This window comes from Hevea brasiliensis, chromosome 13 (genome assembly GCF_030052815.1).
Source record: "Hevea brasiliensis isolate MT/VB/25A 57/8 chromosome 13, ASM3005281v1, whole genome shotgun sequence".
NCBI lineage: Eukaryota > Viridiplantae > Streptophyta > Magnoliopsida > Malpighiales > Euphorbiaceae > Hevea > Hevea brasiliensis.
This window is the reverse complement of record NC_079505.1, coordinates 48,597,879-48,609,794: the sequence shown is the minus strand read 5'-3', so window position 1 is coordinate 48,609,794 and position 11,916 is coordinate 48,597,879. Positions and strand designations below refer to the sequence as shown.

The 11,916-nt window shown below is 35.6% G+C and overlaps 1 non-coding gene across 1 annotated transcript; it reads left to right on the top strand.

Annotated features, from left to right (window-relative positions):
• The first annotated feature begins 6,458 nt into the window (after positions 1-6,458).
• On the top strand, positions 6,459-6,565 carry LOC131172312 (small nucleolar RNA R71). Its single transcript, XR_009142794.1, has one exon. It is a non-coding gene; the product is annotated as a small nucleolar RNA R71 (small nucleolar RNA).
• Positions 6,566-11,916: the final 5,351 nt, after the last annotated feature.

The window sequence follows — 11,916 nt, the reverse complement described above, 5'->3', positions numbered from 1 at the left end:
TGGAGTAGCAGAATTTCAATTTTGGTCCTTTAAATGGACCATGGTCAGGCTGTCCAGAATTGACTAATTCCATTCCCAATTCAACTCCAATTCTAACCATTCAAACACTCTCCAAATGACCCCAATTGACTATTCAAGACTCAATTAAGTCCAATTGCATCAATTACAAATTTCCCCCAAATTTTCCCCCAATTTCAATGGTTCAAGAACCCTAATTTCACTAGTTTGCACAATATATGAAATTAAAACATTCTAAGCACATCTACTACCTCCATTGAACTTGTATATATAATTTATTACACTAAAACATACCATCTCCACTCAATCCCATGGCTGCCAAATTTTTCTTCCTTCATAACTTATCATTTTCTTTAAATTTTCATACAATTTACACTCATCTCAACTTAATTGCAAAGCTTAAAGAAGAAAAGAAAGGGAAACAAGCACTAACCTCACTTGTCAAATTTTATTGAATTGCAAAACTTGATTTTCCTTCACTTTGTTGGCTACCAATCACTTGCCCAAGGTGTAGAGTCAAGTTTTAATGAAGGGACTTATGGGTTTTATGGCTAATTCAAGGGGTTACTCAAGCTCAAGGTTGAGCTCTAATGGAGTTTGGAAGAGAGAGATGAGAGAGATGGGGCGACTTCAAGTGGGAAAGAAGAAGACATTCTTTTTTTTCTTTTTATTTTTGTTTTATCCCTTTTTAAATATCTCAAAATAATTTAATTAATTAAAAATTCCTTTATTGCATCATGCTTACCTAAGCTAGATGATGTCATAATGTTTTATTTCAAATTTCTTTTATTTTTCCTTTGTTTTCTCCATAATTCTTCAATTTAATTCTATACTTCAAAATTTTAATTTCTCACATTTTATTGGACAGTTAGGCCATGAGTCACCTCTAAGGGTGAATTGACCAATTTTCCCCTCACCGGTCAAATCCGATTTACCAATAATTATGTATTTATTCTGAAACTCTGATCTAATTATTTCATCTGGTTTTTTATCTTTTTATGTGATTTTCACATTTCTCCTAGCTTTGCAATTTTTCCTAGGACTGCAGTGTCACAATGTCCCGTACAAAATTAGGGTTTTGACTGATCTCGCAGTCACTTCCCGGTACGGTCATCCATCGCTATGACCCCCAGCTCATTTAGCATTTTATGTTCTATTTTTCTTATTTGTAATTTACCTCCTGTTAGTCACTATTAATTTTTATTCAGGGCTTTTCTAGGTGACTTCAATGTAGTTCTAATCCTCTTAATTGTCCGGACTAACACCGGTCACCGGAATAGTGATTTGAACAGGACTATGCATGTAGGGGTGTTATAGTCCAAGTACTGTTCCCACAACATAATCACTAGCATCGCACATGATTTCAAATGGTAGCTCCCAATCAGGTGGTTGCATAATGGGTGCTGAAATCAAGGCTTCTTTTATCCTGTTGAATAAAATAAGACAATTTTCATGAAAATCAAAGGGAATATCTTAACTTAATAAATTTGTCAATAGTTTAGCTATTTTGGAAAAATCTTTGATGAATCTTCTGTAGAAGCCTGCATGTCCCCAAAAGCTCTGTACTCCTTTGACTGATGTTGGTGGTGGCATCTTTTCAATGATTTCGACTTTCGCTTTGTTAACTTCAGTCCCTCTTTCTGATATCAGGTGACCAAGAACTATGCCTTCTCTTACCAAGAAGTGGCATTTTTCCTAATTCAGGACTAGGTTTGATTCTTCACATCTTTGCAACACTTTGGATAGGTTAACTAAGCAATCATCAAAAGTGGTGCCATAAACAGAAAAATCATCCATAAAAATGTCCATGATATTTTCAATATAATCAGAAAAAATAGCCATCATGCATCTTTGAAAAGTAGCAAGGACATTACAAAGACCAAAGGGCATTCTTCTATATACAAATGTTCCGTAAGGGCATGTGAATGTGGTCTTTTCTTGGTCTTATGGGTGAATAGGGATTTGAAAGAATCCCAAATACCCATCTAGGTAGTAGAAGTAGGAATGTTTTACTAATGTTTCTAGCATTTGGTCTATAAAAGGAAGAGCAAAATAGTCCTTTCTGGTGGCACTATTCAATTTCCTATAGTCTATACACATGCGCCAACCAGTAACTACCCTAGTAGGGATTAATTCATCGTTTGCATTTTGAATGACAGTTGTCCCACCTTTCTTAGGTACTACATGTACTAAACTAACCCATTTACTATCAGAGATCGGGTATATAATACCTGCATCTAATAGTTTTAAAATTTCCTTTTTCACTACTTCTTTCATGTTTGGATTAAGTCTTCTTTGATGTTCAATAGTGGGTTTACTATTTTCTTCCATAGGTATCCTATGCATGCAAATGGTGTTAGTAGTATGCCCTAGAACATATCATTTAGTATGTATCTTGTACATATTTTATTAATAAAAAGGCAATTTCACTTTTCCTTTTACATAATGTATTTATGTATAATAGAAAAGGTCCATTGACATTTTGTTAGAAATTCTATTCTTAAGTTGTTAAGAATATGAGTGACAGTATTTCTAGCACAAAGTATCATAAATTGGTTCACAATCAAGAATACTTCACAATAAGGACATGACTTATCCAGAAAGATTGTAATCATATTTGTTCCCAAGTTATTTATATGAAATGTAAATAAGATGGAATAGTGAGTCTCATGCTATATAACAAACATGAAAGGCACTTATGCATGATAAGTAGGCCGAACTAATGACATTTATGGAGTTTACTCTTATCAATGCATTTTCATAAACCATATCAGTGCATATATTCTTTAAACCTGAGATAACACAGTTATCTTGTATATAGGTGGTTTGAGTTTGATACTGCTTTCATACTTGTACTGTGTATGGGTATGTGGGCACGTGTTGGCTCCTACTAGTTCTATATGGAGGTAGGTGTTGATCAAGATGGAATCTGTTACCCTAAGTAAATAGGGATAAAGTCCTATGTTCATTTAATTGTTCTTGATGTTTCAAGTTCCTAGCCAGGATAGATAGATTTAATCAGAAAAGAGTTTATGATGAAAAAATCTTTTTAATCAAGAATTGGAATTAAAAGAGAACGTAATATTCATAGCAAATGGAATTTAACATTAACCATGGCTCCAGCTGGAATTGGGATTTTGTAACAAAGAGATTCTAGTGCATGGTAACATATGATTATAGGTTTATTTAAGGTATTCCTTATCACTGATTGGGTGGTCATGGCATGCAATGCTAGGTGTTAACCATGGTCTATGAGATGCCTAAAATGACTTAGAGAAATCATTTATGGTAAGAAAGAATTCTGATGATATTAAGAGTTAATATCATATCTCATTGCCAATTAGTGATGAGCCTAGTGAGTCACACACATACACAAGTAATCACCAAGTTAAATGTGATTTAATTAATTAGCTAAAGAGTTTAATTGATTAATTAAATAGGTTTGATTTGTAATGAGATTGCAAAGTTCTTAGCATGGCTTGAAACCAAATCTAGGTTATTGGATGTATAGTATAAGTTAAATTTATATTTAAAGTATTTAAATATGAATTATTTTGGGTTGAGAACTCAAAATTACAATACAAAGGTAATTTTGTCATTTCACACGGTGACATGTGGCACCATGAGATGGTAACACATGGTATCATGGTTTGTCATTTGTCTTCCTATCATGCAAGATGATCAAAGTCAAGATTAAGTCTAGCTTTGACACTTGGCTTAATGTGATTAGGTCAATTAAAATTAAGATGCAATCAGGTGATGACATGTGGCAAGGGTTTTAAGTGATGACCTAATTATATAATGTGATATTATGAGAAAATAAAAAATCAACCACTCTTCTTATTTTCTCTCAAGTGTGCCGCCACTCATAGCTCTCTCTCCTCTCTTCATCTTCTCTCATCAATTCAAAGAGAATGATCCAAGTTTCTTTGAATTAAAATTGCTAGAAATTGTTTCTAGTGTCCTATATACATCTATAACCTCTCTAAAGACAAAAACCTAAATTACAATTGGTTGGCAAGGCTTGAGAAACTGGTTTAGGGGCTGCCCATTGGTGATCTTAGTGTGGACAAGCTAGAGGGACAACAATTGGGGTCCTAAGTGCTTCCCAAAGGTACCAATTACATCTACAGTGCATCAAAAGGTTAGTACACATGTTATTCTTTTAATCTAGGGTTCTAATGAATTAATTTGTTAATTCAAAAATCTTAAATGGCAAATATAGATCCTAATACATATTAAAAGTATTTTAATATGCAATTGAACATTGAAATCAATTAGGTACATAATGAATGTTGCATGATGCATGAGACCCTAGAAGAAAATTTTTGAATTCAGTGTTTTAATCTAACAATTTTCATGCTTCCGCTCCTTCAAATGGAAGGATGAATCCCTTTCAGGTCTTCTATTTTATACCCTATGCTCTTGCTATGTGTCCTAAGCACTCTTAGCAATTTTTCCTCTTCTATTTCAGGTAGACTGGCATTAATACTAACAGGATATTTAGAATTTGAGTCCAAGAATGTGTACCTTAGCGTAGAGCGAAGAGGTTTGAGTTTTACCTGTTCAGAATTTTTCTCTAGATTGCTTTTGGTTTGTTCCTCCTTCAACTCCTCTGCCTTGAAAGCTTGAGCCAAGGGTAGGAGTGGATAAGCTGCTAAATGTTGTGCACAGGCTGCTATTTCTATGTTCTCATCATTTGTTATGTGGCTGTGCACAATGCATGCTTCAAGGGGATCTTCAGGATGGGTCTTATGAAATTCTTCCTAAACTTGCTTGTCAACTATGTCAACTCTAAGGCATTCATCAGGTTCAAATTTGTGCTTCATTGTGTCAAACAGGTTGAATTCCACTTCTTCATCTCCTACCATGAGAGTCAGTTGCCCATTTTTGACATCTATGATTGCTCTGGCGGTTGCCAAGAAAGGTCTTCCCAAGATGATGGGGATTTGAACATCCTCTTCCATCTCAAGGACAATAAAATCAACTGGAATGTAGAATTTGCCCACCTTGATAGGAATGTTCTCAAGTATTCCCATAGGATATTTAATGGACCGGTCAGCTAGTTACAATGAAATTATTGTGGGTTTTAGTTCTCTGACTTCCAGCTTTTGGCGTATTAATAGAGGCATTAAACTCACACTTGCCCCAAGGTTGTAGAGGGCCTCATCTATTTTCTTGTCACTAATGAGACAAGGTATGGTGAAGCTTCCTGGATCCTTCGACTTTGGAGGCAGTTTGTTTTGCAATATGGTGTTGCATTCCTCTGTTAAAGCAACAGTCTCATAGTCTTCCAGCTTTCTTTTCTTTGACAGAATTTCCTTAAGGAATTTGGTGTAGGATGGCATCTGAGAGAGTGCTTCAGTGAAGGGAATGTTGATATAAAGTTTCTGTAAAACTTCTAAAACTTCCCAAACTGCTTATCCAATTTGGTTTTCTGGAATCTCTGAGGAAAAGGTAGAAGAGGCTGATATGGCTCTGGTAGCTTCTTTTTCTTCCCAGTTTCCTCCCCCTAATCCTTCTTGGCTTCTTCCTCTTTCTTCTCTGTTTGGCTTTCAGATTTTTTAGAGGTTTCCCCTGTTGGCACTTCCTCTGATTATTCTAAAATTCTTCCACTTCTCAATGTAACTGCCTTACAATGCTCCTTTGGGTTCATCTCTGGTTGACTAGGCAATTTACCAGCAGCTTTGCTTGAAGAGGTTGCTTGTTGAGCAATTTGATTTTAAAGCATCTAGTTGTGGGTGGCAAGTTAGTCCATTCTAGAAGCTAACTATTTGATCATTTCATTTTGCTCTGGCTGGTTTGTTAGGAAGCTTTCCATCATGGATTCCATAGTTGACCTTGATTCATACTGTTGGTTCTGAGGTAGTGGTGGTGGCTGTGTAGGGTTTTGTCCCTTGTTCTAAAATCCAGGGGGTGCAGGTGGTCTGTACCCTTACTGTTTGTTTATCGGTTGATTTTGAGAATTTGACCATGAGAAATTTAGGTGGTTCCTCCATCCAGGGTTGTATGTGTTTGAATATGGGTTATGGGGCTGTCTCTGGTTGAAGTTTCCTCTATTATTCACGTAGTTCATCTATTCTATGGGGAGTTCATTAAAGTTATTATACTCTGAGCTCATGTATCCTCCTTCATAGCTGCCATCATATTGACTGTTTATCCCTACAGCATTGGCCTGCATTTTATCAAGCCTCTTTTTGAGCTAGTCAAATTGAGCATTTATCATGCTTAGGCCATCCACTTCTAGGATTCCTGCTGTTCTTCTTATATTTCCCCTTTTATTCGACCACTCATAGTTGTGATATGCGACCCTCTCCAGAAGTTTAAGTGCTTGATCCACTGTTTTCTCCATCAGGTCACCTTCTGTTGCAGAATGTATTGTGATCCTTATAGAGAGCAACATACCATTATAGAAGTTTTGAACCAGGAGCCACTCTTCTATGCCATGGTGCGAGCATTCTCTCTGTAGGTCCTTATATCTCTCCCATGCATCATAGAGTGATTCACCTTCCTTTTGTCTAAAGGTGTTGAGTTCAACTCTCAACTTTGTAGTCTTATTACTTATCACCTAATATTACTAAAATTGCTTAAATCAGCTAAATTACTTATCACCTAATATTACTAAAATTAAAACTCCTCACCAATGGCGCCAAAAACTTGTTTGCTAGTTTTTCAACCACCGTAAGTGCACAGATCGTTAACAACTAATAAAGTGATGAGTGAAGTATCATTCCCATGAGGAATTTAATTAGCAAGTACCAGGCTACACGGCAATTTTGACTATTTAGGCTACCGAATATGGATGAGAATGAGTTAAACCTATTTTAGATGCTGAAAGTAATTTTTGAATTAAACTATTTATAAAAGCAATTCCAAAATTAAGATTTCACACTACAACTTTACTATGGATTTTAATCATGTCTATTCATCGGATTGAGAATAATTGCTTTGATGGAAATTAATCCTAGGATATTCTAAGTCCTCTCTCAAGACACTTAAGGTGTAATTTAATTAACCTAAATTCTACTTTTGTGGTGATTAAATTAATTAAAACCCTTTAACATCTGTGATTAATTTTGGAAATCTACAAAGGTATCAGCCTATCTCTAGGTCAGATTTCCTAGGTTCAAGATCTCGATTTTCTAATATTAATCTTCATGTATCAGTTCTTAAATTAATATCTGCAATCAATACTAAGTGGGTACCAACACATAGCATGCATTAAGATCACAAGAAGTTGAATCAAAGAACTAAACTCAAATCCAATAAATAAAACTCAATATTTATCCATAATAACAATTGCAAATGTTACTCTCCTAATTCCAAAATAAAGGAATTACACACTCATAGTGAGTTCAACAAATATGAAGGAAATAAAATAACAGAACATAAAGAGTCTGTTTAGAGAAATAGAGTAAAAGAACCGAAGAGGAATGACTACAGTCTTGATCCTTGTGGGACTTTGGCTGAGGGTTTCCCTTCTGTGCTGGTGTTCTACTCTTTAAGATGGCTGTGGAGAATACAAGTATGAAAAATCAAAACTCCGAAAAGCTCTGCAACAAGGTTGAACTAAAAGGAAGCTCTCTCCTATTGTCATTTTCTACTTCTTTTTACAATAGTTGGTCTAGGATTAGGTCTTTAGAATCCCAAAAGCATTAGGAGTCTATTTGAAGTGTGTAAATAAGAGCTGAAATTCAAATTAGGAAACTGGCTGTCGCATAGTACACAGCTCGTGTGTCACTACATGGCCCAGAGCCGTGTAACTTACTAGAGCTAAATGGTTGCGTCTTGCATTGGCACAGGAGTTTACACGGGTCTGCGCTGGGTACACAGGTCTGATTACACAGCCCATGTACTTTTGTTTTTGGAGAATTCTTCAAGCTTGTGCCCGACAGAGACTTACACGGGTCTGATTACACAGCCTGTGTACTTTTTTTTTTGGAGAATTCTTCAAGCTTGTGCCCGGTAGAGACTTACACGGGTCTCCATAGCTTACATGGGTTTGATTACACGACCCATGTACTTCTGCTTCTTCTTTGGCTCTCTGGCTTTCTTTTGGCAGTAGGTTACACAGGTCTGTGGCTTTGCTTACACGACCCGTGTACTTTGTATCAGTAGCTTTTCTCAATCCTTTGACCTTTCCAAGTTTCCTTTCGCACTCCTATGCTCTTGAACTTCACTCAAATACCTAAAATGATGCAGAAAACATGAAATTTAGAGCTTGGCAATGGAATTTACAAAAGTTAATGAAATTAATGGTTATGCATGAGATTATTATTCTAAATGCTATGAAATATTATACAAATGCACTTAAAAACATCTATATAATACAAGTGTATCAATTACCAATGGGGTAAGGCTAATGTGGTTGCAGATACTTTGAGACAGAAGTCCATGGCAGGGATGTCAACTTTTTCATTACCCTTACTACTTGAGTTGAAAGCACTTAAGGCACGATTGCAGTTGTAAAAAAATGGTTCCATTCTAGCATAGTTGACTCTAAAGCCACTTTTAATTAATGAGGTGGCAGAGGCACAGAAGAAAGATGACCAGTTAATAAAGATTTTGCTTAATTTGCAGAATGGGGGAAAATTTAACTACTCTCTAAGGAAGGATGGAGTAATTTAGTACCAAGGTAGAATATGTGTCCCTGACATTCCAGAATTGAATGAGAAAATTCTGAAGAAAGCCCATAGCTCTACTTTCTCTATACATCTCGGTAGTACTAAAATGTATCAAAATCTGAAGGAGAACTTCTAGTGGAAAGGGATGTAGAGGGACATTGCAAAATTTATTTCCAAGTGTTTGGTGTGCCAACAGATCAAGGCCAACATCAAGTGCCAACTGAGTTACTTCAACCTTTGTTCATGCTTGAATGGAAATGGGAGTAGATTACTATGGATTTTGTCACTGGTCTACCTCGTACTCGAAGGAATAATGATGCTATATAGGTCATAGTAGATCGTTTGACGAAGTCTGCACACTTCCTACCAGTCAGGATGAACTATTTTCTAGAAATGTTGGCATAATTGTATATTACAGAGATTGTGAGATTACATGGAGTACCTGTGTCCATTGTATCTGATAGGGATCCAAGGTTCACTTCTAGATTCTGGGGTAGTCTACACAAGGCCTTCAGGACTAGATTCAACTTCAGTATGGCTTTTCATCCACAATTACATGGGTAATCAGAAAGGGTTATTCAAGCTGTGGAAGATATGTTATGGACTTGTGTGATGGAATTTGAAGGTAGCTGGGATAAATATCTACCATTGGTGGAGTTTACTTATAACAACAGCTATCAGACTAGCATTGGCATGCCTCCCTATAAAGCTTTGAATGGTAGAAAATGTAAGATGCCTCTATGTTAGGGTAAGGTTGGTGAAAGGAAGATGTTGGGCCTTGAATTTGTACAAGAGACTGAGGATAAGGTGAGATTGAATAGGGACGGACTTGAGGCAGCCTCTGATAGACAAAAGGCCTATACGAACTTAAAAAGGCGAGAGATCGAGTATTAAGTGAGAGACAAGGTGTTCTTGAAAGTTTCTCCATGGAATAAAATTGTGAGATTTGGGTGCAAGGGCAAATTAAGTCCCAGATTCATTGGGCCTTATGAGGTGATTGATAGGGTTGTACCAGTAGCATATAGACTGGCATTACCTCCAGAGTTGGAGAAAATCCATAATATTTTTTATATATCCATATTGAGGAGGTACAGATCAAATCCATCACACATTTTACAAGTGGAAAAAATTGAGGTGAACTCGGATTTAACCTATGATGAAGAAGCCGTGAGGATTTAAGCACATGAAGTGAGAAAGTTGAGGAAAAAGTAGATATCCCTAGTTAAAGTGTTATGGAGACACCATTCTAGGAAAGAAGCAATTTAGGAGAGCAAAGATGACATGAAGAAATAATACCCTCATCTATTCCCAGAATGAGGTACATTCTTATTTCGAGGATGAAATATCCTAAGTGGGGGAGAGTTATAATATCCTCAAATTTACTCTAGAAGGTATTCATATAAATTACAAAATTAATTGTGTATGAAATTGCCTCTATTCATATCTAGAAATTCGGCCACCAAGGGTTATAGGACCAAATTAAATTAATTAATAAATTAAGGAGCAAGCAAGAGATTGAAGGGCTAACTTGAATTAACTACTAAATTGAGGAGAAAAATTAAAAATAATAATAATAATAATAATAATAATAATAATAATAATATAAAAAAAATAACCAATAGAAAATAGAAAACACATCGTGGACCAATGGGTAAAGGTGAAGGGACCAATGGGTAAAAACTACACAAAAACACTTTATCTTCCCCTCCATAGAGTCAGCCATTCATTCCCATTTCTTCCTCCTTTCTTTTTCTTTTAAATAGCCAATCTCTTTCAAATTTGAAGAAGACACACCAAGCAAAAACCCTAGAACATATCATTTTAGGTGTCTATGCAAAGCGAGCAAGAAGACTTAGTGATTCAAGCTTGAAGAAACCTGTAACACCCCTATTTGCATAGCCTGGTATATGTTACTGTTCTGGTGACAGGTGTCAATCCGAAAAATTAAGAGAATTAGAACTACATCTAAGACACCTAGATAAGCCCTAAACGCAAATAATTAGTAATTGGCAAATAGTTAAGTATAAATAAGAAAAACAGAACATAAGAAGTTAAATGAGTCGGGAGTCACAGTGATGGGTGACCTTCTCGGGAATGACTGCGAGGTCAGTTTAAACTCAAATTTTGAATTGAAAAAATGTGACGTCGCGGTCCTTAGGACTATTGCAAACACAGTGGAAAAGAGAAAATCATAAAAAAGAATTGTTAAGCAGGTCAAATAATTAGATCAGGGATCTAAAAGAAATATCGAATAACTTGCAAACCGAATTGAACCAGCGAGGGGCAATTTGGTCAATTTACCCCTAGAGCTGACTCCTGACCTAACTGTCCAATAAATTTGGACAAAAGAAAATTTCAGGATCAAAAATTAAATTAAAAAATTAATGAAAAAATAAATACAAAAGAAAAAGAAAATTGAAAAAGTTTATTACATCATGCTTATATCACTTGGATGACATCATGGGTGATGTCAAAAATCCAATTTAATTTTTCCTACAAATATTGACCAAATCAATTAAGTTAATTATCCATAAAATAACAAAAAGGAAAAAGAAAAAAAAAAAAAGGGAAATGTCTTCTTCTTCATCAAAAAAAGTCACCATCTCTCTCTCACAAGCCTCCATTGAAACCCAAATTCAAGCTTGTTTAAACCCAAAAATAAGCCATAAAACTTGTAGATTTCTTAATTAAATCTTGTCTTTGAACCTTGCTAAGCAACCTAGGAGCAAAAAAAAGAAAGGAATCAAAGGTTTGGGAAGAGGGAAAAGCTCTAATTGAGGTAAGTGATTGAATTGAAAATCTTAGTTTATTTGTTGTGTATGTAGCTCAATTAACTTAGAAATTGTGTAAAATCAAACAAAAACAATTATTGAGGGACCAAATATGAAATTCTTTAAGCTAGGGTTAGGGTTTAAAATGAATGAGGTTGAAGTGTTTGAATGGTTATTTGAGGTGCATTAGGTGTAGAGATCATGAATGTGCACTTTGAATGCATTAAATTGAACTTTATGTGTAGTTAGGGTTTGAGCATTTTGAAAAAATTGCAGAAAAATTTGAGAATTGGCCAAATGATGTAGTTAACCTTATTTGAGTTGAGTAATGGTCAATTGTGACCATTTGTGGTGTGTATGAATTGTTGGAAACAAGTTCCAATTCGGATAGGTGAGGGTCAATCTTCAGGCAGCTTGACCTAGGTCCATTTCAGGGACCAAAACTAAAAATTTACCAACCCAATTGGTGTGAGGCCAATTGGGAATGAAACTAGACACAAAAT